The sequence below is a fragment of the Cryptomeria japonica genome, chromosome 10 (genome assembly GCF_030272615.1).
Source record: "Cryptomeria japonica chromosome 10, Sugi_1.0, whole genome shotgun sequence".
Classification (NCBI taxonomy): domain Eukaryota; kingdom Viridiplantae; phylum Streptophyta; class Pinopsida; order Cupressales; family Cupressaceae; genus Cryptomeria; species Cryptomeria japonica.
The window spans coordinates 175,694,752-175,720,419 of NC_081414.1; positions in this window are offsets into that span (position 1 = coordinate 175,694,752).

Below are 25,668 nucleotides of genomic sequence, written 5' to 3' on the forward strand. Positions count from 1 at the left end.
ACATTTTCAGTTCTAGAAGGTGCTTGTGAAGTCTATTCCCTAGTGGCCTGAGAAGTAGCTACTCCTTCTATAGACTTGTGACCCTCTGTTCCTTGTTCAGTATCCTATGCAGCCTTAGTTGAAATAGGCTGAGTGACCAGAGGATAGGGCTGAACTTGTTCCAAAATTGACTCACTTAAAACTAGTTGGGCATAAGCATTCCCTTCTATCATTTCCTATTCTTGTGCCTCAGTGTCCATGATATCCTCATCAATTTGTATAGTATCAGTAGGGTCTTGCTCAGTGATATCAAGATCTTGCTTGGTGACATCAACTATTTCAACTTCAACTTGTTCACCAGCATTCTTGATTCAAAAGATGTCCTGCCACTTTTCTTTGGTCTCATTCTCTACATCCAAATAAAGGCCATTTATCAATTTCAAGGCTCTTTGTTTGATTAGGAAGTTGGTCTGGTAGTTTTTCAGATATTCATTGATCTCATCTACCGACATGTTTGAGAAGAGATGTACAAGACTTCTTTCTCTCATCTGTTTCTCCAAGTCCATAGAATACTTGCACCTGTTATCAATATGCATATACAATTCTTTTGGAAGAGAATTAGATACTTCCAATGGGACCAATCGGAATTTCAGAAGTGTGCAGATGACAACTTCTTCTATTTGTCTCTTTTCATCATCATTCGTGGATTCATATGTAACATATTTAAATGCTCCAAATCCACCATATTGTTTCAGATTTGCACATAAATTGTCAATGCTATGTACGTCCTTTTGTTTAATCTTGACAATCTGAAATTTGCTTGCATCTTCAGATTCGGTGTCACTAGACTCTTTAGCCAAAATGAGTCTTCGAGTAGATTTCTTGCAAGTTTTGGTTACCTTCAGTGTGGCAACATTCTTTGGTTTCTTGCTCGGTGACCCTGTAGATGATCTTGTGTTTGGGCGCTTAACTGAAGGAGTCGGTGATACCTTTGATGTATCCTATTTCTTCCTTTTCAAAACTTTCCCTTTAGGCATCTCAGTGCTCAATGTAATAGCCACCTCTTGAGCTTCAGATTCCTCCTTGGTAGTGACTAGAGTGCCCTTGATAGGTGTGGAGGAAGAACCTTCTCCAAATTTCTTCGTTAATGCCTTAATCATTTTTGTTTCTTTTCTTGTAGCCTTGGGTACTACAATGCTCATTTTGACTTTCTATTTAACTTCTTCATATGTGACATGCCTTGGTAATGTAAGAAAAGCATTTATCTACTATTGTGTAATGTCAAAATCAATCTCATAACCCATCGATGGCAAAGATTGAGTTCTCGGTTCCACAGTATTGACATAGCAGTAGTCGATGTCTACTTCAAAGCATATGTCATCCTTGTACTTCTCTACTAGCTAGGGTGGAATTCTATACTTGTTGTGCATCTTTTCCTAAAATTTTCTAAGGTAATCATCCATAATCTCATTAAAGTTATCACCTAGCTTCTTGATGAAGTCATTGATTTGATGGGTGATTGGTTGGTGTAGCTCCCAAGCTACTTTACCGACTGATGGAAAGAATATCTCAAAATAGAAAAACATGCATATAAAAAGTGATCCAAACTTCAGTGAGTTTGCCGAGTTGTTCTTCTTTGGCTTCCTTATGGTATTGAGATTCTCAAACAGGTTTTTCAACAATACTTCACATAAATCAATTTTCATGCCTTTCTCCATAATTTTATATGCTAAATCGACAGCTACATAGGGTACATTATTTTCCCTTGTCGATTGAAAGAAACAATAGCCTATAACTCTAATTGCAAACTTCAGCTCTGCATCTGTGACATTGTTCAGTTTTAGACCTCTGCAATCAAATTCTACTCTGGTTAAACTGATCAATTCCTTCTGTGATATCATTTTCTGAGCTCGGGCATGATCAAAAATAGGGTAACCGGTGATCAAGTGGATTATTTCCTTGGTGATCTTAAATGGTTTCTCTTCTAACCACATGAAGTCATCATGAACTCTACTCAAGAAAAATTTAACCCACTGGGGTTTGAAGACTCACGGGTAGGTTAGGGCTTCGGTCAATCCCTTGACTTTAATGTGTTCATACTTGCTATCTAGTTTCCCATTAGTACACAATTCATCATATGTGTCCTTGATCTCAACATGACGTAGTTCCTCAACCCGACACTTAGTGAAGAATTTGACATCCTCAAATAACAAAACCCTATCCTGAATGAGTGAAAATGCAGTTTTATCATCCGGTTGAGATGCAACTTTGGGAGTTAGAGAGTATTTGAGTGAGGGCTTCTCAATGTTTTCAAAAACAACAGGCTTCTAGATCTTAGGTGCCATTTCAAATTTTGGATTATCATTAATGAAAGATCCTTAGGGTTTGAAGACTTTCAAATTACAGATGCTTTCCACTTAGCAAATATAAAATAGATATTCACTAGCTGATATGATCGGTAAACTAGCTTGACAAAGAGTTGCAATTGATGTAAATACCTTTGAATTCACTTTGGAAGAGATTTGATCACCTTTGAATCACTTTTCTATGCTTTCTGAAAACTTGGTAACTTAAAATGACTGCATAAAAGGCTTTAAGTACACAATTTTACCTTATCGGGCTCCGTACAGGTAGGTAAGAAAATATTAAATGCACTCGGTTCCACTTACTTTTTATGCTTTTATCGAGTAGCCAGACTTCCTGCATTTACCGACTTGACAGGCTTCCAAAAGACTTGATAAAATTTCAAATTTCCTAATGCATCTTTACCTATGCAGATTTTGAATTAAGTACATGATAAAATAGGAACTGTTAAGATTTAACCTTTGAGAAAATGTAGTCCCTTCATACCTTTACCGATTAATTTGGAATAAATGCACCTAACTTGGTAGGTAAGTTGCTTTCTTCTTTTGACACAATTTCCTTCTTTTTCCAAATCATCTATAATTTGTCTTTTATTTCCTTAGTATCTCCTCTAGGTTGATCTCTACAATCTTTAGCCAAGTGCCCAACTTTGTGACAATGAAAACATGCCATACCAGGATTTCTCCATGATCTTCAGTTGTTCATTCCAAACCTTATAAAGTAATTGGCACTTATATGTCCATATCTTCCACAAAATTCACACCATATCCTTGTATTATAATCCCATGGTACTACAAAATACTGTCGGTTAGGATCTGTGTGAGTTCAGTAGCCTCCAGTATTTGCTCAGTATGCAAACCACATATAGTTCTTCTGCTTAAACCAACACTTCTTGGTACTATGTCCATATCTATTATAGTTTTTACAGAACCCTTTGAATTTTACCTTTTGATAATTGCTAGTAGACTTTGTCCTCCATTGGTTAGATGTGTGACCATATTTATTGCAATTGTAACAATAACCATTAAACCTAGTGACATTCGGTTGCTTACCTTTTTTGATTTGGCACATGTTAGCAGTATGACCTTGTTTTCCACAGTAGTTGAAAATAGGCTTCTTTCCTTTTATGTTCTTCTTATTTCTAGCTTGCTTTGATGATTCTCCTCTCTCGGTAGTGTGGATTCCCTTCTTGGTAAAGTCTTTTCCTTTGTAACCGAGTCCTACAACTTTGTTGGGTCTTTTTGTATTCAGTTGCTCATCCAACATCTTTGATGCTTCATAACTCTTTTTTAGTGTTTCTTTGGATTTCTTCTCTGTTTCAAATTCATCGGTCAACCTTGATACTTCAAGTTTCAATGCTTAATTCTCATCATCTTTCAGATTTGCTTCATGATGTGCATAACCCAATTGATCTGATAGATTTTGTTGAATTCCAGTCAACCTTATGATTTCATCATTCTTTTTAGATACTAATGCTTCAAGTTGTTGTTTTTCTCTTTCTAGATCTCTTACTTTATCCTCGGTTGTCCTCAATGCATCAAGATTTTCAGTCATCTGTGTGCTGATATGTTCATGTCCTCTTTTCATTGCTTTTAGCTGATCAGTCAGTGCTTTGTTCTTTTCTTTCAGTTCTTCAACCATTTCTTCAGTCTCTTGAGATATATTGTTCTCATATGATTTCTCAATTTGTTCCACTACTTCTTGAGAGTCCTGTAAATAATCAGATAATCTTCTTCTAACTTTCAGAGAATTTTGCATTTGTTTCTGCATGTTAGCAATCACTTGATTAGCATGATCCAATTCATTTTGAAGATTCATAATTGTCTGAGATTTTTTATAGCCTTCCATTGATAAGATCTTTCTCTTTAGGCAGTTAAACCTTTTTCCAAGATTCAAGCTCTGATACCAATTGTTAGGCCCAATGTGGGAAGCTAATGTACTAATAGGGGAGGGGTTAATCAATACTTCAAAACTTCTCTTCAACAATAACTTTATTATTAAGCATAAACCAAAAACTGCTGTAACATACTATAATCCTAAAACAAATAAATAACAATCATACATGATTCACTCCATTACACATATATTTTGGTTACGCAGAAACTCTTGGTTAGAGAGAAAAACTATGATGAGGATGGCACCCACAACTTCACTACTCCAATAATAAAGGTTGCTCGGTTAGAGCTACATGTTCAGCTATTTCTGATAGCTTACCTTGTTAGGAGTATCAAGATCGTTAGATCTACCTTTCTAAAGGATTTTACAACACTTATTCTAAATGTTGCACTTGGTTAAAGGCTTTACAATTTATAGACTTTGTAAGAGTCTTTTACCCTGTTAAAGGTTTCTCTTACAACTCAAAATATTACAATCAAAATATTATAAATATTTGCAACTTCACATCTTAAATGTTATAGTAGATTCTTTGTGCTCAAAATGAGATTACCTTGCTTATAGCATACCTCGATAACCCATAAAGTAACTCAGTAAACCCTTCTGTTTACTCTGTTCCTTGATTATTCTCTGAAATCCTTCTTGGTGACCTTTGTGTCTCTGACAGTCACAATACTCAGTGTTTCCTTATGTCTTGCTTCACACACATATCTAATCCTCAATTCATGCTGTATAAATAGATCTCTTATGTTAGTGATCTTGTTCATTGCTTTGATCTTACAAACATGATTCATTAAATGAATAACCATGCAAAATATTTCATTGGATAGATAACCTCAAAATCATACAAAATCTTTAAAGTACAATTTCCTAAGTGATAAAGATTCCCCATTCCTTGATCTTGTAACACGTTTCCCATGTGTGTCTAGGTTCAATGAATCTGGTAACACGTTTCACTCGGTGTGTGCTAACTCAGTGTATCATTTTTGCTGCTCAGTAGACATAGAGTGTTACTGAGTAGACAACTCGGTGTATACTAGGCTCTGTGACCACTTTCTTCTATAATCGACTACTTTGTGCTTACCGACTGTTCTATTCTTACCAACTAAATGATTCGGTAGTAATAACCAACTGGAGTATGTAGAATGGCTTTGAACCTAAAACTAATGGCAACTTAATAAATAGTAACATGTGTGAACTCATCAATCTTCTTAGAATGGCAACGACGCTCCTTATGACCAATCTTTTTACAATAGGTACAAGTAGGTCTATCCCTGTTTGGTGAATTATCCCTCTTGGAAGAGGATGAATCTCCTTGTTGTGGAGAAGGTGGTACTTGGTCCGTAGGCTTTGATTGCCATTTCTTCTTGTTTGAGTTGTCCTTTCCTTGATTTCCTTTGTTCCCTTTATTTGCCACTAATGCTTAAGACTTAGAAGCCTTAAGAATGCCCATGCTTATCAACTTAGTTTGTTCCATCATCAACATTTCGGCAAAAGCATCAAATGTAGGCATTGTGTAGCTTGAATCCATTGTCTTCCTTTGGGTTTGGAAACTAGAAAAAAATGTTGCATATGCTTGTGGAAGCTTGCCCATCAAATTGAAGATCAATTGAGTATCCTTCTTATCAATGGCACAATCCTTGAGTTGTGCCCTCAACTCTTTTGCCTTAGTGACATAATCTTGTATAGTATCAAAGTTCTTGGGATCTAACATGGTGAGATCACTATCAATCTAATATCCTCTAATCTCATCAACTTGATTATACAAGTCTTGAAACTTTTGCCAAGCATCCTTGATTAGAGTACATTTCTCAATATGAAAAATGAGATCCTTTGATACATACTTTCTTAAGGTACCAATTGCCATGATATTTTTAGTGAGCCAATCCAAGTGACCAACAGGATCAACCTTAGGATCAGTGGGAGCAACAATAGTTCCATCAATATAATGAGTTAGTCCTTTTTCAATAAGTTTACTCCATGCATCAATTTTCCAAGTAGCATAATTATGAGGAGTTAAGAGAGGAAACTTAGGAGAACCCATAGAAGCAAAAAGGAAAGAACACAAGAGCACAAAATCATAAGATACACCCCCCAAACTCAATCAATCAAAGTACCCCCCCAAAAATGATGATTTTGGCACTTTATATGTAGTGCGTGTACAATAGGCCTGTTGCAAACAATGGCAAGGTGGAATTCTGATTTTGTTTTACAACCGCCCCAATAGGATGAGAACTACATTGCAAAATACAAACAAGATAGATCTATGAAATACAAGTGCCAAATTGGCCAAAAAAGACCATATGCTGAAAATAAAATTTCTACTCAAAATCACTGAAAAATGATAGCATATTATGAAATTAGACAAAAATTTATGCACTTTAAAAGAAAACAACACTTGAAAAGGAGTTCGTATGAGCCCAAACGGAGTCCCAAAAGTTACAGAAATGGGGATTAGATAGGTACAGTCACCAAAAACTAATATTTCTAAAAAATTTGTCCATCAAAATTAGAAAATAATTCTACCATGAGAAATTACACAAAAAAATAGCCCATTTCAAAAAAAATTGCACCAAAAAGGAGCACAAATGAGCAAGATATGGCCTTCCAAAGTTGGACTGCAAAATCGAAAAGCTCAACAGGAGGGGACTGATAAATTTTTGAAAAATGGATGATGTCAATGAACAACTATGTTAAATTTGATGGTCGTATGGCCATCGCATAAAAATTCACCCCTGCTGACATGGTGTCTGTAATTTACGGATGAATGACATGGCAAAACCAGATATGATGTGGTTGCTGATGTGTCGTATAGATCAGATGACTTGTGATGTATGACCGGTTTGCATGGTGTATGGTATTTCTGATGTGTCCTGACATGTGGTAGCTGATTTGATTGAGTGACTAGGCTCAACCATACTGCAGACTGCATGGTGGGGTATGCATGATCAAATGATTTCCTACCATGTTTGTCACTATCTTGACAACTAGGCATTGACTGAGAATTGTGTGGGCTCTGTGTTGATGAACCAAAAGATGACACATGTCATAGTTATGTCAATGCTACTGATGTGTCTCATATTAGCATGAGAAGCAGTGTTTCCACCCGATGAAGGTGTCTAGTGGGAATGGTCGGAGACCACCGTGGCTGGAGGATTGTCGAAGCTGCAACAGACCGGAGATGGAGTGATGGTGGGAGTTGAGAGAGCATAGTTGATGGGAGCCAGAGACACGAAGATATGGGCTGCCACAGAGGTATGGGTTGGAGCAGTGATGTCACTTGTAGATTCTTCGAGCACGACAAGTATGAGGGTGGGGTTAATGTACCGCCTCGTAAAAAATATCTTTTTTTGAATTTTTTTTTATTTTTATTTTTTTAAAACTTTTTTAGTAAAAAATTTCTATAGAATGATTTTTTTTGCAAAAAATGGAAAAGTGTTTTTAAAATTTTTATTTTTTGAAAACCCATACCGTACTACCCAAATTAGGCAAAATTTTTCCTCCAAGCCCCAAATTTGACTTTCACCCAATATAGGCGAATTTATAGTCAAAATTCATTGAAATGGACACTCGAACGTGATGGCGAGGTCAGATATGGTCTAGGATGCCTCCAAAAGATGCTGCTCCTTAGATCTGCCTCTTGATGCCACAATAATGCCTCTCAAAGATGAATCAATAATGCTCTCATGGCTCTGATACCATTGATATTTTGCCAAGATCAAGAGCTCAATGAAAAGTACAAAATAGAGAGATGAAATATAGGACAAGAATAAACTATATTCTCATCAATAGATAAAATTGGTGTTTATACAATGAATATGAGCCTGCATATGTAGGCAAGGCTATATGGATATGTGAACACACAAGAATGACATGTGGCTCAATAAGAAACAAGGGTAGGTAGAAAATAGGTGTGGTAGTTAGGAGAAACAATATAATGTTCCACATGAGGTGGATCACCCACCGAAGGTGGAATTATCACTCCACAATAAGTGGATATGATAGAGTAGTAACAACATCACATCATAAAAGGTGGAAATTCTCCTACACACACTATCCCAATGTTGCATAAACACCCAAGTGTCTCATACCCAAACTACAATGAAATGCACTATCCTAAGTAAACTTAAGTAAGGTGTAATAATATCCAACATGAATAATTAATTACACCAACAAATTCCAAGGTTCACACTCATTCCAAAAATATCAAAAAATTCATTCAACTCTCAACACAAAGAGGTCTTGTCCTTGGTCCTTTCAGATATTGCTTATCATACCAACAAAATTACTTTCTAGTGTGTCTCTATATCTAGGATCGATCATCCTAAAAGGCATTACTAAACATCTAGATAGGTTAAAACTACTTCATGAGTGCATCTTCTCATTACTAGATAGCTTGTGTTTGTAACAACACAAACCTTTCTACAACTCATCTCACAATTATTAAGACAACAAACAAGCAATTCTAAAGAGGACTTTGTTGATACCCAACCTTTAGTGTAGTAGATCAATTGTGTAGAAGTACCTACCTATGAAGATGTGAACAAAGAATAAGATCATTTTATATTTGCCTAGAAGGAATGTAATAAGACCCTATGGGTCCTTTTTGTAATTCAATGTCCTAGGTGTGTGACAAGTTTGTCCATGTTTGGGTCAAATTGTCATCTAGGGTTTGGTAGACTAAATTAACTCAATAAGGGTCACAATGGTCTGAATAGAGGGATCAAGTGACCACAAGTCTATTTGAGTTATTTTTTATGTTTTAGAATCAAATGTAGTCATTTTGGGGGACTATGATAGTCTAGAGTCTAAGTTGGTTGAATTATGCAAAAGTTGTCATATTGTCAATTTATTGTCATGACAATTTTGCACTTTTTATAAGTCGTGATTCTCCAATGGTTAGTCAGTTTGAAAAATAGTTGGAGGTTTTGGTCATTTGGAAGATATCTTTAAAGGCGCCAAACACTGAAGGATGTATATTGGTTGTTTTGGTTGTTTTGGAAAGGAAATCAAAGCATCAAGAACTGTTGGAAACTCAGAAAACCGTCTAATTTATGTTGATTGCATACTAAAGGTGGATTGGCAAGAATTTTGATGGCATAGTTCTTGTAACTAGATTGGTTTACATTTTTTTTTATTTTAGTGTGAAGTATTGAAGTGATCGTCACCCCATTCTACAAGTGAATCTCTATCAGGTAGCCTAAAACCCTTAAACCCCTAAGGTTTGACTACAATAACGGGTTTTGGCTTATCAATCCTTAACTGAACACTCTATTGGTATAGGAGATGATAGGCCACTATATCATATGCTAGTACCAAAATCCATTAAGAGGATACAAATAGGGTGAAGAGGATGAAGAACTAACCCTAGATCTAACATCTTTATGTGACAGACTGGTTTGATGAGTGCAGTGTGTGAGAATTGAGTGGTAGAGAACTTGAAAAAGGGTTTGAATGTGGTGGAAGAGTACTTTGGAGGTTTAAATAATATTTTATGGTCAATGATGGTCACCCATTAGGAGAACAAAAGTAGTTGGTGGAAGGCATTCAGTTAAATAGGTCTAATAGCCCTATTACGTCTATTAGTGTAGTACTAGTTGGGATATCTGCAAGTTGATCTGGTACCAAAAACTAAGATATTGTTGAGAACTCCCAAAAGGGTATCTGGAAGTATAATTTTTTCACCTAGATGCTCAGGGTGTCAAAATTTATCACCCAATTCCTTCAAAAGGAGGCCTAATAGCAACCAGTTCTATTTGTGGGCAAGTGAGTCAAAATTGATGTTCTGGTGGACCTAAACCATGAAATTTTGTTTCAATTGTGTTAAGGTATTGTGAAAACACCCCTCAAAGGATTGTTGTATTGAATTGGTCAAGTGGGCCATTCAAACCCTAAAGCCTAGTAGTAGCCCACTCATGTATGCAAGGGTGTGTTTTGTCAGACAAGAACTTGAGAAGAGTTAGTTGTCTATAAGTGGACATAGTGGATCCTTGGGGTTATTCAAGGTGTTTTTCTAGTGTCATTGAACCATTTCTTGTCTTGGTGTTGCATAAGGATATTTTGAATTAGGGATTACCGGTTGAGTTTGTGAGCCTTAGAGGTTGGTTGGTTAAACGTTACCTCCTTCCAGTCTGTCGCCTCCTCATCAATCAAATAACCATAAATACTTCAACTCATCATCATCATCATAAAATATTAGAACTATAAGAAGGGATCACACATCTACTTCTTCATTCATCTCATTCTCAATGACACACTTTTTCACCCACAAATGCGTGCTTCAAACATGGCTTGGACTAGGTCTCAGAGTCATCGACAAACTCAAAATGAAATATGGGAAGAAGAAGAAGTGAATGTTAACCCCTTTTCTAGAAGATGAGAAATAGATACCCCTACACAAGCACATATAGAAGACGCACTTAGAAACCCCATATTTAACAAACTTTTTGAAGAAATTCTCAAGGGAAGTGTTGATGCCCATTTTCTAAAACTTGCTCAAGAAGGAGCCAAACTTCTTGCTGACTTTGACGTATCATAACTTAAGGATATACAAGAACAAGCCCAACATAGCCATCAAAAAGAACAAAATCATAGAAAAAGGGAGGCAAGGAATACACCTAACTATGATGATAACTATCAACAAGACAACATTCCCCCTCATCTTACATAAATGGATATGTTAAGAAAACAGATGCAAGACCTCGCCCAACAAGTGCACTTAGGAAGGACACACAAGCAATATGCTCTCTAAGATATCTGTCCATATCCATTTGATAGAAACATATACATGCCTCCTTTCCCACGCACCTTCGAAACTCCAATGTTTGATAAATATAAAGGAAAGTGAGACCCTAGAGATCATGTGCGAGAATTTTTCTCTACCTGCTTAGAGGTTGCATATGAGGAAACATATTTAATCCACCTCTTTCCCCAAAGTTTGGGAGGCTCATCCATGCAATGGTTCTCATGCCTACCATGTGGGATCAGGACCTTTGAGGACCTCGTACAAAAATTTATCACTCATCATACGCATAACATAGAACGAGATTTCTCGATGGCTAATCTATGTAATACAAAACAAAATAATGGTGAGTTATTCTCAACATTCTTACAAAGATGGAGACACATTTCTAGTAGATTTTCCTTTCCCATTCCCAAAGAGAAATTAGTTGAAATTATTATTTCAAACTTAAACGAGGAAATGGAATTTTACTTAGACATAAAATGTTTTGACAATTTCAAAGATATCATAGCTCAAGGACTTAAAATAGAGAAAGACCATATCAAAAAGGGACTTGTCAAAATATACAATGACAACAAGGAGGGTCCAAGACCAGCCTACAGCAGGGACAAACCAAAGTTTTGGGCTAAGAACAAAAACATTGTTAACGATGGTGTTGTGGATGGACGAACTATCAAAATTGTAGGGATTGTAGATAATCACAACAACCCTACTACCAATCAAGGTACTCCTCAAACCAATCCAAGAAATAAACCTTAAAACACATAGCAAGAGGAATCTCAAAAAAAGTACCTGACCTACAAACCCAATCACACCTACACACCCTTTGGAGATTCTCTTGAAAAGATCTTATGCCAACTCATCTCTTATGATCTTATGACATTACCTAAAACATCACTCTATGAACCACAAGTCAAACCTTCCTAGTGGAGAGATAATTATTATTGTGAATTTCATAAAGGAAGAGGACACAAAACAAACAACTATCATCGATTAAAGGATACTGTTCGAAACCTCATTGATCGAGGTGATATAAAAGTGGATGGTCACAATGCAAAAACTTCCAATAATGATATACCATGTTAAAAAATCCACTCCCATCATATGAGAAAGGAGGTCCCTCTCATCAAGGTAAGAATCAAGATAACATGACAGATTATGCATGCACAACCTATACCTATACTCTCAATAATATTTATGATGCCAATGAACAAGTTGCTACCATTACCATCCAAGGCAAGGATATTGCATGAAACATTGTCACCTACCATAGCAAGCTTGTCTTACTAGGTGCACCATCAAGAGCGACATATGTGCCCAAACATTATAGCCTTATAGACCAATTATATAAGACACCAATACTTATCTCTGTTAGATAGTTCAAATAACCAGAAGACAATTGAGAGGGAGGTTGAATCAGTAGTCATAGATTACCATAACATTTAGCAATTAAAACTTTAATACCAAAACCCAAAACATTAATACTCAAATTCTTAAACCAAATACCAAAATAGTAGTTAAACTAATTAAGTATAAACAATAATCAAAGAATACCATGGTGGGAAGCCTACCAATAGTCAGATAATACTTTTGTAGTAAGTATGTGAATTCCAATTGAGGGTCCTACGCTTGCAAGAAGGCCAATAGCCTAGAGCGCACTGCTCATCACAAAAGGAGTCTCATTGACTACATAGGAATCCAAACTACAATCTGGAGAAGTGATTGAAATACAAAGATAGCATCTCCTATGCTTGAGTATAGTTCCAATTAAGTTCAATACCGAAGGACTAAATCCTCTTACACAAACCCAATTCTATCTCCAATGATCGACCAAATCCTCTGCCTGAATGATATTACATTATTCGCAAATTACATCCCTTAACCATAACCTTGACCTTGTTGGCATTTGTATGAATATTTCATTAATGATTTATTAAGTTGTCATTAATGTCAATTAAATGGTAATGTTATTGTTATAATGTTGTTTGGTAACAAGTAGGAAGAGCTACTTAAGGGAACTGTAACCGGTAGGTAAGTTTGTGGAGTGAACCAGTATTGCTAAGCAATGGAGAGTTGAACCGGTAAACACTACCTATTGTTTTGATAAACCCTAACCGATTTGTTGGGAATCATTAAATTTGAGTCAATTTTAGAGGCCCATTTCAAAATTTTGCTCTGCATGTCAAAAAAGTACCTAAGTGAGTCAGTTTGAAGGGCCTAGATTGTGAGAGGTCAAAATGGAGCCAGTTGATTTTCAGAGGGTAAGGCTTGGGATTCATGTCCCACACCTTTAATTTGGCCTATTAAATGATTTGAAACTTTCATAATTCAATTTGGATAAGTTTATGAGGTACCCATTTTGAGGGGTGAGCTGAAAGTGCATTCTAGGCACAAATGCAGATTTTATTGAGTAGCCTACTTTGAGCGATTACATCTTTTGCCATGTTTATCATCATGGATAAATTAAAAGTCAATTCAATTACATGCATAAATGTGAGTCATCCTGCAAATTTTCAATTCTTGATGAATCCATTGGCTCAGTTTTCAAAGTCAAATCAGTCTGCAGTTTGTGTGGTTTGACTAGTCCCTATTTGGACAGCTAGTCGGAGCCCTGTTTCACACAAATGTAAAAGTTGCCTCAGTGAGTGTTATGATATAATTTTTGTTTTAGGATGATTTTAGTATAAAAGATGAGCTACGTTTCAAATTTCAAGCCTTTATCAATCCGTTTGATCAGTTTTCAAAAGGATTCATTTAGCTATCATTTTCTGTCTTCTGCACTTTCAGTGATATATTAGTTAATGTAGCCATTTTTGTGAGCGCACCCTTTGCATCCTGTCAATTTGGTGATCAAACTAAGAATTCTAAGTTTTAATATGTACTTAAAGGTACCCATGTTTCAAATTTGAGGGCCTATAAAGGTCGTTTGGTATTTTTGAGAAAGGCATCATGTAGTGCTAGAACATTGACTTCATCAGGTCCACAGTGTCGACAAAGCCAGTTGGGCATTTTTGCCAATTAATATCTCTTTTCTTGGGACTCATCTTGAGAAACCATTTGGTAGAAGTCATCCTTGTATATCGGAATATACGCCTGTCAGATGGCAAGCTCCAGAAAGGTGTTTTGACAGGTTTGAAAATTACGTCTTCGCAATTAAATGCGAAAATGTGACGTAATCGCCTGAAGGTTGCAAAATGTAGTTCAATGATCCGCAAACAACGATGATCATTCCTAGAGGTATATTTGAGGTTTATGAATATATTCCAGAGGCCAGTAGCTTGAAAATGAAAAATCTTTTAGTCGGACCCACTTTGGGGCCCGACCTGGCCCATGCTTGTGAACTAATTTTTGTGGCGAATTGTTTAGTTTTCATGATATGCAATCTCCCTTTTGACAAATTCTGATGCTAAAGAAAGATGCAGATTTTGGCAAATTGAAATGCCAATCAAATTCTCAACTCCTATGTGGTGTTTGAAAGCAAGATGGAATGGTGACTGAAGACACAACAAAGACATTCAATTAAATACAAGCAGTTCACATTTCCGTTCTCTCATGTAGTTTTGGCAGAGGCTGAAACTTTATGCAAATTCCATTTGCCTGGTCTCCAATTCTCCTTGTTGTGTGTCATTTGTTAAAAAAGAGCAATAAAAATCAAATTCAAATGCAATGCTCCAGCAATAGCTCCTCCCTAATTTGCATTGCCATTTCATCCTCCCAGTAGTCCACATGAGGATTAGAGAAGGGACTGCAGAAGACTCCAAGTTGCATGTAGTGCATTGGAGGGTTGTTTTGATGTTTTCAGAAACCATGCTAAATGCAAACACCAGTCCATCCTTCTTTCTCATGTGGCATGCAATGCAATGTGGAATTCAGACCAAATGCATTCAACAACAACTTCCTCCTTGCATGGAAGCCAAAGGAGGGTAAAGAGATTTCAAACAGCACTTGGGCATCGATTTATCTGGAGAAAATGTTGGAAATGGTTCTCATAAACTTTGATGAATGCACATTTGCCAAGCATAAAATTCTGTGTGTTTCATGAAGAGCAACAAAAATTATAAGATAAATGCCAGAGTGCTTGTTTGACATGGCATTGAAGTTGGAAATTGACTGCAGAGGCTTTGATAGAGCAATGTGGCATTACAAGGCATTGAAACCTTCAACAAATTAAAACTATTGGCAATCCCCCTGCTGTGTGGAAGTGGCAAGTAATAGTTTTAAAGCCATAGCAAACAAATGCCAGTAAAGTCCTCCCTACGTGATCATTAGAAGGCAATGTTTATAAAAAAAAAAAAAGTTCAAATGCAGATTTGGCAGGTGTAAATGAGTTTCTACAGCTCTAGCCAAACCATCCCCTCCTCGCGTGGATGTTTAGGTCCATTCTTCCTCTTGTGCGTGGTTGAAAAGGCCATCAAAACTCATGCAAATAGAAAAAATCACCATTAAAGCTTAGGCAAAGCTTCAAAAATGAAGTTTCAGGCAAAACCGTTTATCCCACATTCACTGGGAAATAGTCTATTTTGATATTTATATGCAAAACTTTACTAATGTAATATGTCTAAGCCATAAAGGCTTTCGATGGACGGTGCCTATGGGTGCCCAAGGTGGGCCTACGCACGGGTGTGGATCTCAAGGTAACAAAGGAGGTGACAGAGTGGCGACCAAGTGGACCCCATGCAGGCACACTTCTTGAGGCAAACAGGCAAATTTTGAAGAGAAAGGCTGGATTAAGTAGTGAGCAGGTTGTAGAGGATTTGACGAAGCACATGATTTCGTAGGTCGAAGATGCAGGTGAGTTACACCTTGTGAAATTGTGAAAAAGGTAAAGATCGTGCATGTTTCAGGAGATCGGACGGTCCATGCTATTTTGTGAAGGAAAGTTGCTCACCAGTTAAGCCCTGCGAAACAGCGAAACATGAAATGGCGAAAAATGGCAAAAATGCAGCATGTTAAAGAGTGAGCAAGTTTGATGAAGATCAATGGCCTGCGCAGTTTCATGGAGTGAAGATGCACACTAGCTAAAGGCCGTGAAATGGTGAAATCTAGGTGGCGCACAAGTGGCAGGTCCAGTCAACAGTCCAGCAGGCAGGTCTAGGTGAGGTGGTAGTGACGTGGTGCAGAGGTGGTGATGACATGGACGACAAGCAAGTGGACACATGGCAGAGTGACAAGGTGTCATCCCAGGTGGTGCCTAGTGGACCCCATCGAGCAATCAGGTTCCGCCACGTGGCAAGGCGTCAGAGTACAATAAGAGCAAAAATCAAAATTAAAATTAGTTAATTACATAGTGCAAACTATATCAAATTAATGAAAAATTTAAATGATGTGCACAAATGGGGAATTAATTCGCCTAGGGTCTCAATTTTGGCCAAAATATAAAGTGTTATATATCGCCGAAAAGCTCTCAAAATGAGAAATTTGGTCAAGTTGTTAATTTTGGCAAATGTGGGATATTTTGAGAGTAGTTTCCATGGAAGTAAAATTCAGTTAGAAAGAAGATACTTGATAATTTCAGTTGCAGGATTTGATTTGGTTCCCTCTCCTTCTTATTCCCAATTCTTCTCATTTTGTAAGGGTTCCAAAAATTTGGAAACTGGCTCCATTTTTTCATGGCTTCCAATTCTGAGTATTCTTCAAGATTGTATAGAGCAGGGCTATCCTTTTAGTAATGGAGTTCAATTCTTTGCTATAGGTGTTCTTAGTTGTAGGTTCTTGTGTATGTAAGGCATGCACAAATTAACACAGAAGTTGTCTCTAGATTTGTATTTTCATTATATTCAAATCAGATCCTCAAGGAGGCTAAGATTTGTTATCTCAAGGAGGTAATTGTGATTGTTTGCAGGTATTCTTCAAGGAAGAATTTAAATTATGTAATAAATCATGAATAATGGAATATAGTGTCTGGATTTGATATTTTCTATGAGTGAGCTGAGTAATGCATTTATGCAAGGCATTAAATGCATGAATGTTTAATAATGAAGATGGATTTGCAGTATAAGCTTTCATTTATAGTTTGATGTGTGACTCTATTACCCTTGGATAAGGCACTGGTCTTACAATTTTGGGGATGTTTTTTAGATCAAACAATTAAAAAGATAAATCTATTTCCCTTTATGTTTAGGGGTTAATGTTCTATCCTTCCAAAGCTTTATTTCACCTATTATTTGTATAAGATCCAACCCATCTGTACGTGTTACCTAATTTGGTGAGCTTATGGAATGGTTTGTCTGCTTATTGTTGATGCAGTCTTATGTTTGTGAATGTTGTATTTAATGCATCAAAAAGGGTGTCCCCTCCTAGGTCTAGCAGAACCTGAAGTGTAGGAGGATCATTAGGATCCTATGTTATGTTGTCCAAGCCCTGAGGTGTTTCATTGATTGAGACTAGCTATCTCATAGATAGATTTGTAGGTGTCTTGGGTTATCACTTTTTGGTGAACAACAAAAATGGCGACTCTACTGGGGAATAAATGGATATAAATGCTTGATTGATATGGTAAGAGGTTGAGTGTGTTCCCAGTCTTGTCAATTTTATATCCAGCCAGTCTATCCATGGGGTATGCACAAATTGTAAATTGGTTTCATGGTGAAGAAAATGCTCCATGTTCTGGATCTGTAGAGTGATATGTGGTACATGTCATATTTTATGAAGGAGTAACAGTGAATTTATATTGTTTAGAGTTGTAAGAGGTTCTTCCAGCTATATGCAAATTTTTCCCCAATTCCATATTGGGTGGTGACTCTATGGTTCATACTAGTATTAAATAGCCTAGAAGAGTGTTGATTGCAGCAAGATTGAAAGGGAAACAAAGAATTAAATAAGTGTTGAGTGGCATTCTACGGTTCAAAATATCCTCTATGCAAGAGGTGGTGACTCTGGTATAAAAGAGAGTGCTAAAGGTGAAGTAAATCTTCCGATCTACAAGTTTTATAGCTGCAAATCTCCAGGTATTTTCAGAGGATTTAAATGCAAGATATTTGTTCTAAAAATTATAATGTGTAATGTCATTTTCCCATTTAGTGAACAACACTAGTCTAGAGGGAAAGAGAGGATCTCAAAATTGATTTGCATATCTATGCTGCTAAAATATTCAGTGTATGTTATCTTCCGTAGTATGCAAATGTGAAAGAACTTTATGTCAAGCAATGTTAAGGAATAGATTTGAATAAGGATATGTGCTTGAGGTTTTTTATTCCAAATTGTATAATCATTTGTGGAAGTAGGAAAGAATGAGCAATGAAGTTTTTCAGCCTTGTGTATTTCCACATAGAGCCATGCCTAGTAAACCAGAACAACCATGTAATAGGAAAAGTTTTAGTATGAAGCACTATGCTGCTCTCAACTTGGAAGGTATTCCGAGTTACCCAAATCCCATACCCATAGAAATCAAAAAGTATTTGCTTATATTCAGTGGGAAGAAATCAGAATCAGCATGCCAACATGTGAAAAGAGTTTCAGATTTGATAGAACAGTTCAAAATTTGCCAAGAAGATGTATGCATGAAATTGTTTGTTCAGTCATTGAAAGAAGATGAGAGAGATTGGTTTTCCTTTTTGCTAGTGAATTCTATTACCTCATGGGAAGAATTGATTTCAGATTTCATGGATCAATTCGATGAGAAGGTGAGTGACTATGACTTGTTGAAAGAATTCACTTATATACAAATCAGGGAAGATGAATTGGTACCTACATTTAACATTAGATTTTCATAAGCATTGACTAAAATTTCCAGAAAGTATAAGTTTGATGATATGCTATGTTTGGATATTTATATGAGTGCTTTTGGTAAGAAGATGGGTTTCCTATTGAGAAACAAAGAACCTAAAACCTTGTATGAAGCTTTTAACACAACTAGGGACATCAAAAATAATATGAAATTTGGGATAGCCAAGAGATCCGTGTCTGCTATAGTTTCTTATCAAAATGCCTTCAATGGTGAAATACCATGTGAAGCTCAACCAATCATTCCTTGTCTAGGTGCATCTAGCTTTGCAGTTCCAAATGGTTTTGTTGATGCATATGCTTCAGATTTAAATGAGAGTCAAGAACCTTTGTTGTCAATGCTAGTTGTCTCTCACAATAATGATGGAATGATTAGTGTGCAATGTTGTGATAATGTTGATACGGAGATTTATATATACAAGGGATATGTACCATTTGATTTGCATGCCGGTTATGCTGACTATGTGACTGCAAATTATCAAGTTAATCATGCATCTCCTAAGGTTAACAATAATGAAAATTATGGTAATGATGACTATTGATCTTTAAATGTTGCTGATGTATTTGATGTTCAAATACCAAATACTGAAGGATCACCAAATGTTGTTGATTATGTAAGTGAAGTTTTGCAATGTGATGAAAATCAGATTCTGGTTAAGTCTGATAAATCTGAAAATGAAATTGTGAATGATGTTGATAATGTGTTTAGTGCAAGTATACCCAGTGATGAATGTGTTTCAGAATGGAGTGGTGTTGCTGATTATGAGGACAATGAGTTCTATTCCCAGCACCTTGAAGGTATGCAAATGAACAATGAAGATCAATTTCAGAATGAGAATGATCTTGGCACAAGTGTTTCACTCTCTTTTGATCAGCAAATGAATGCCAGTTATGCAGCTGAAAGTGGTTATGAGAATTCTTATTATTCATCTCGTGAAGATGATATAATAGAAGACCAAGTTATGTACCTTAGTAATGAATCTGAAAACAAAAGTGTTTTTGAAGATAAGAATGTATGTGACGGTGCTGATAATGTTCTATTTTCAGATTTAAATGAACCCACACTTGAATGCTTTCAGAATTTCAAGTACCATGATGAGGATGTGAATGTTGGTAATAAGCTTGAACTGGATTTGGAGTCCTTTGCTTTTGATACAAATATCCATGGTGCTGATTTCATTGATGAAAAAGATGAAGTTTCCCCTTGTGCCAAACAAATTTGTAATGCTGATAAAGTTCCAAACAGCAGTAACATGGGTTGTAAGAATTTACTTCATGATGAAGACAAGAGGCATGGGTTATGTGATGACATTTTCAGACCACAAATGGAAGTGTTTCAGGTAGATGTAAGCCTGAATGAGAAAGATTTAGCTGAGGATTTGCTTTAGCTGGAGGCATGCATTCTTTTCCATGAATGGGATGTTGAGAATGAGGAGGTTTTCAGTTTGATAAACAAGGAGAGTATAGAGTGTGATCAGCATAGGGAAGTATCACATCTGAACCAAAATGTTTATGTTCCTTGTTTGCATCAGTTGGTTAGTAGTGTCCCTCATTCTATTGATTTAAATGATAACGAGGTATGTGCTGATGATTTTTACAATATTAAAAATGAATGTTTCACTTTTAAAGTTCAGCATGATGATGTCCTTGCAAATGTTAGAATTGATTGGGATAGTGAAGTGTATTGCAGCTTGTGGGAAAACCTCTATGGTGAATTGTCTCATGTTTTTACTTGTGTTGAAGTAGTGTGTGATTATAAAGTTCAGAATCAGACAAGAGGTAAGAACACTAGTTGTTACAATGATGAGACAAAAGAGGTTGATTATAAGAATTATGCTTAGCTGTTATTGAAAAGTGCCTTTGTTTGGATCATGGTATCAAGTGATGAGAATCAGATTTTTGACAGAGGTAAATGTTTGTAAGTGGAGCAGTTATAAGAAATTGTGAGTTTGTTTGTATATATTGTACAGTTGCTTTGATTAAGTTGTGTGGTTTTCAATAAAGTGCCCTACTATTTGGGTAGAATAAGGAAGCCCTATTTTTGAGAAGAGATGAAATGAGAGATATGATCTGTTTTTGTGTGGTTTGCTTAACCATTGATTCTAGATTCTTGTGTTGATCTCGCAATCAACCATCCCTAGTCAGAGCCACTATTGGGACTCATTAAATTTGAGTCAAGTTTAGAGGGCCATTTCAAAATTTTGCTCTGCATGTCAGAAAAGTACCTAAGTGAGTCAGTTTGAAGGGCCTAGTTTGTGAGAGGTCAAAATGGAGCCAGTTGATTTTCAGAGGTTAAGGCTCGAGATTCATATCCCACACCTTTTATTTGGCCTATTCAGTGATGTGCAACTTTCAGAATTCAATTTGGATAAGTTTATGAGGTACCCATTTTGAGGGGTTAGCTAAAAGTGCAATCTAGGCACAAATGCAGATTTTATTGAGTAGCCTACTTTGAGCGATTACATCTTTTGCCCTGTTGATCACTAGTCCCTGTTTTGACAGCTAGTTGGAGCCCTATTTCGCACAAATGTAAAAGTTGCCTCAGTGAGTGTTGTGATATAATGTTTGTTCCGAGCTGATGTCAGTATAAATGATGAGCTACGTTTCAAATTTCAAGCCTTTATCAATCCGTTTGATCGGTTTTCAAAAGGATTCATTTAGCTATCATTTTCAGTCTTCTGCACTTTCAGTGATATATTAGTTAATGTAGCCATTTTTATGAGCGCGTCGTTTGCATCCTGTCAGTCTGGTGATTGAACTAAGAATTCTAAGTTTTAATATGTACTTAAAGGTACCTATGTTTCAAATTTGAGGGCCTATGGAGGTCATTTGGTATTTTTGAGAAAGGCATCATGTATTGCCAGAACATTGACTTCATTAGGTCCATGGTGTCAACAAAGCCAGTTGGACATTTTCGCCAATTAATATCTCTTCGCTCGGGATTCGTCTTGAGAAATCATTTGGTAGAAGTCATCTTTGTATATTAGAATATATGCCTGTCAGATGGTGAGCTCCAGAAAGGTGTTTCGACAGGTTTGAAAATTATGGCTTCGTGATTAAATGCGAAAATGTGATGTAATCACCTGAAGGTTGCAAAATGCGGTTCAATGATCCAAAAACAATGATGATCGTTCCTAGAGGTATATTTGAGGTCCATGAAGATATTCTAGAGGCTAGTAGCTCGAAAACAAAAAAAAATTTAGTCGGACCCACTTTGCGGCCCGACCTGGCCCATGCTTGTGCACTAATTTTTGTGGCGAATTGTTTAGTTTTCATGATATGCAATCTCCCTTTTGACAAATGTTGATGGTAAAGAAAGATGCAGATTTTGGCAAATTGAAATGCCAATCAAATTCTCAATTCCTATGTTGTGTTTGAAAGAAAGATGGAATGGTGACTGAAGACACTGCAGAGACATCAATTAAATACAAATAGTTCACATTCACCTTCTCTCATGTAGTTTTGGCAAAGGCTGAAACTTTATGCAAATTCCATTGGCCTGGTCTCCAATTCTCCTTGTTGTGTGTGGTTTGTAAAAAAAAAGAAATAAAAATTAAAGTCAAATGGAATGCTCTAGCAATAGCTCCTCCCTAACTTGCATTGCCATTTCATCCTCCCAATATTCCATGTGAGGATTAGAGAAGGGACTGCAAAAGACTCCAAGTTGCATGTAGCGCATTGGAGAGCTGTTTTGATGTTTTCAGAAACCATGCTAAATGCAAAGACCAGTCCATCCTCCTTTCTCACGTGGCATGCAATGCAATGTGGAATTCAGACCAAATGCTTTCAACAACAACTTCCTCCCTGCATGGAAGCCAGTGGAGGGTAAAGAGATTTCAAACCATTTGGAATTTCAAATAGCACTTGGGAATCGATTTATTTGGAGAAAATGTTGGAAATGGTTCTCATAAACTTTGATGAATGCACATTTGCTAGACATTACATTCTATGTGTTTTATGAAGAGCAATGAAAATTATAAGATAAATGCTAGAGTGCTCGCTGGACATGGCATTGAAGTTGGAAATCGACTACAGAGGCTTTGACAGAGCAATGTGGCATTACAAGGCATTGAAACCTTTAGCAAATTAAAACTATTGGGAATTCCCCTGCTATGTGGAAGTGGCAAGTAATAGTTTTAAAGCCATAGCAAACAAATGCCAATAAAGTTCTCCCTGCGTGATCATTAGAAGGTAGTGTCTTTTTTAAAAAAATAAAGTTCAAATGCAAATTTGGCAGGTGTAAATGAGTTTCTACAGCTCTAGCCAAACCATCCCCTCCTCACATGGATGTTTAGGTCCATTCTCCCTCTTGTGCGTGGTTGAAAAGGCCATCGAAACTCATGCAAATAGATAAAATCACCATTAAAGCTCAAGCAAAGCTTCAAGAATGAAGTTTCAGGCAAAACTGTTTATCCCACATTCCCTGGGAAACAGTCTATTTATATATTTATATGCAAAAATTTACTAATGTAATATGTCTAGGCCATAAAGGCTTTTGATAGATGATGCCTATGGATGCCCAAGGTGGGCCCATGTGCAGGCATGAATCTCGAGGTGATGGAGGAGGTGACAGAGCGGTGACCAAGTGGACCCCACATAGGAATGCTTCCCAAGGCAAACAGGCAAATTTTGTAGAGAAAGGCCAAATTAACCAATGAGTAGGTTGCAGAGGATCCGATGAAGCACGTGATTTTGCAGGCTGAAGATGCACGCAAGTTACACCCTGTGAAATTGCGAAAAAGGTAAAGATTGTGCATGTTTCGGGAGATCGGACAGTTCGTGCTGTTTTGCGAAGGAAAGTTGCTCGCCAGTTAAGCCTTGCAAAATAGTAAAATGCAAAATGGCAAAAAGTGGTGAAAATGCAACATGTTAAAGAGTGAGCAAGTTTGATGAAGATCAACGCCCTGTGTGGTTTCGTGTAGTGAAGATGCACGCTGGATAAAGGCCATGAAATGGCAAAATCCAGGTGGTGCACAAGTGGCAAGTCCAGTCAACGGTTCAGTAGGCAGGTCTCGGTGAGGTGGCAATGACGTGGCATAGAGGTGGTGATGACATGGATGACAAGCAAGTGGACACATGGCAGAGTGATGAGGTGTCATCCTAGGTGGTGCCCAGTGGAGCCCATCAACCAATCAAGTTCCACCATGTGGCAAGGCGTCAGAGCACAATCAAAGCAAAAATCTAAATTAAAATCAGCTAATTACATAGTGCAAACTATATCAAATAAATGAAAAATTTAAATGATGTGCACAAATGGGGAATTAATTCGCCCAGGGTCTCAATTTTGGCCAAAATATAAAGTGTTATATATCGCCAAAAAGCTATCAGAATGAGGAATCCAGTTAGGTAGTTAATTTTGGCAAATGTGGGATATTTCGAGAGAAGTTTCCACGGGAGTAAAATTCAGTTAGAGAGAAGATATTTGATAATTTCAGTTGCAGATTTGATTTGGTTCCCTCTCCTTCTTATTCCCAATTCTTCTCATTTTGTAAGGGTTCCAGAAATTTGAAGAATGGCTCCATTTTTTCATGGCTTCCAATTCTGAGTATTCTTCAAGATTGTATAGAGTAGGGCTATCCTTTCAGTAATGGAGTTCAATTCTTTTCTATAGGTGTTCTTAGTTGCAGGTTCTTGTGTATGTAAGGCATGCACAAATTCACATAGAAGTGTCTCTGGATTTGTATTTTCATTATATTCAAATCAGATCCTTAAGGAGGCTGAGATTTGTTATCTCAAGGAGGTAATTGTGATTGTTTGTAGGGATTCTTCAAGGAAGAATTTAAATTCTGTAATAAATCATGAATAATGGAATATAGTGTCTGGATTTGATATTTTCTATGAGTGAGCTGAGTAATACATTTATGCAAGGCATTAAATGCATGAATATTTAATAATGAAGATCGATTTGTAGTATAAGCTTTCATTTATAGTTTTATGTGTGACTCTATTGCCCTTGGATAAGGCACTGGTCTTACAAGTTTGGGGATGTTTTTTAGATCAAACAATTAAAAAGATAAATCTATTTCCCTTTATGTTTAGGGGTTAATGTTCTATCCTTCCAAAGCTCTATTTCACCTATTATTTGTATAAGATCTAGCCCATCTGTACGTGTTACCTAATTTGGTGAGCTTGTGCAATGGTTTGTCTGCTTATTGTTGATGCAGTCTTATGTTTGTGAATGTTGCATTTAATGCATCAAAAAGGGTGTCCCCTCCTAGGTCTAGCAAAACCTGAAGTGCAGGAGGATAATTAGTATCCTATGTTATGTTGTCCAAGCCCTGAGGTGTTTCATTGATTGAGATTGGCTATCTCATAGATAGATTTGTAGGTGTCTTGGGTTATCACTTTTTGGTGAACAACACGATTAAGTCTATTGAATTGGTTATATTGGTTTATGATCTGATGATGAGCTGTAATGATTATGACACATATGCATATTGTATGAGGAGAGTTTCAAGGTGTTTTCGGTGCATTGAGTTAATGTTTTTTATCTTGGGAATGAGCAAGTATATTTAATATAATACAAAGCGTGTGATGAGTTACTGGGTTTGATGAAGCGGTGATCAAGGATAGTTGAGGCTTTCTTGAATGATGTACAGAGACTATTATGTAATCCAACAGTCATACTTGAACTGACTTGTTTGTAATCTCTATGAGAGAATTAGGTTTTTGTTGTGTTACCGACCTAATTGATTTGTTTTTAAGGTCGATGAGTTGTTTTGTCTAGAGAGTTGGCAAAGTTGAATTGAGTGTGTAGTTGCTGAACCAAATGATGTATATGTAGTTTGTGTAAAGTCAGATAAGAGCATGAAAAGGATCTGGACAAGAAAGTGAGGTGCTATTCTAACAGATCAGAAAAATCATGTTGTTTTCTAACAATTACAATAGTAAAATCCCCTAACTGGGTAAGCTCTAACAAGCTTTATGTTATTCAAATCATCTAACTAGGTGATCCATTAGCTTGGATT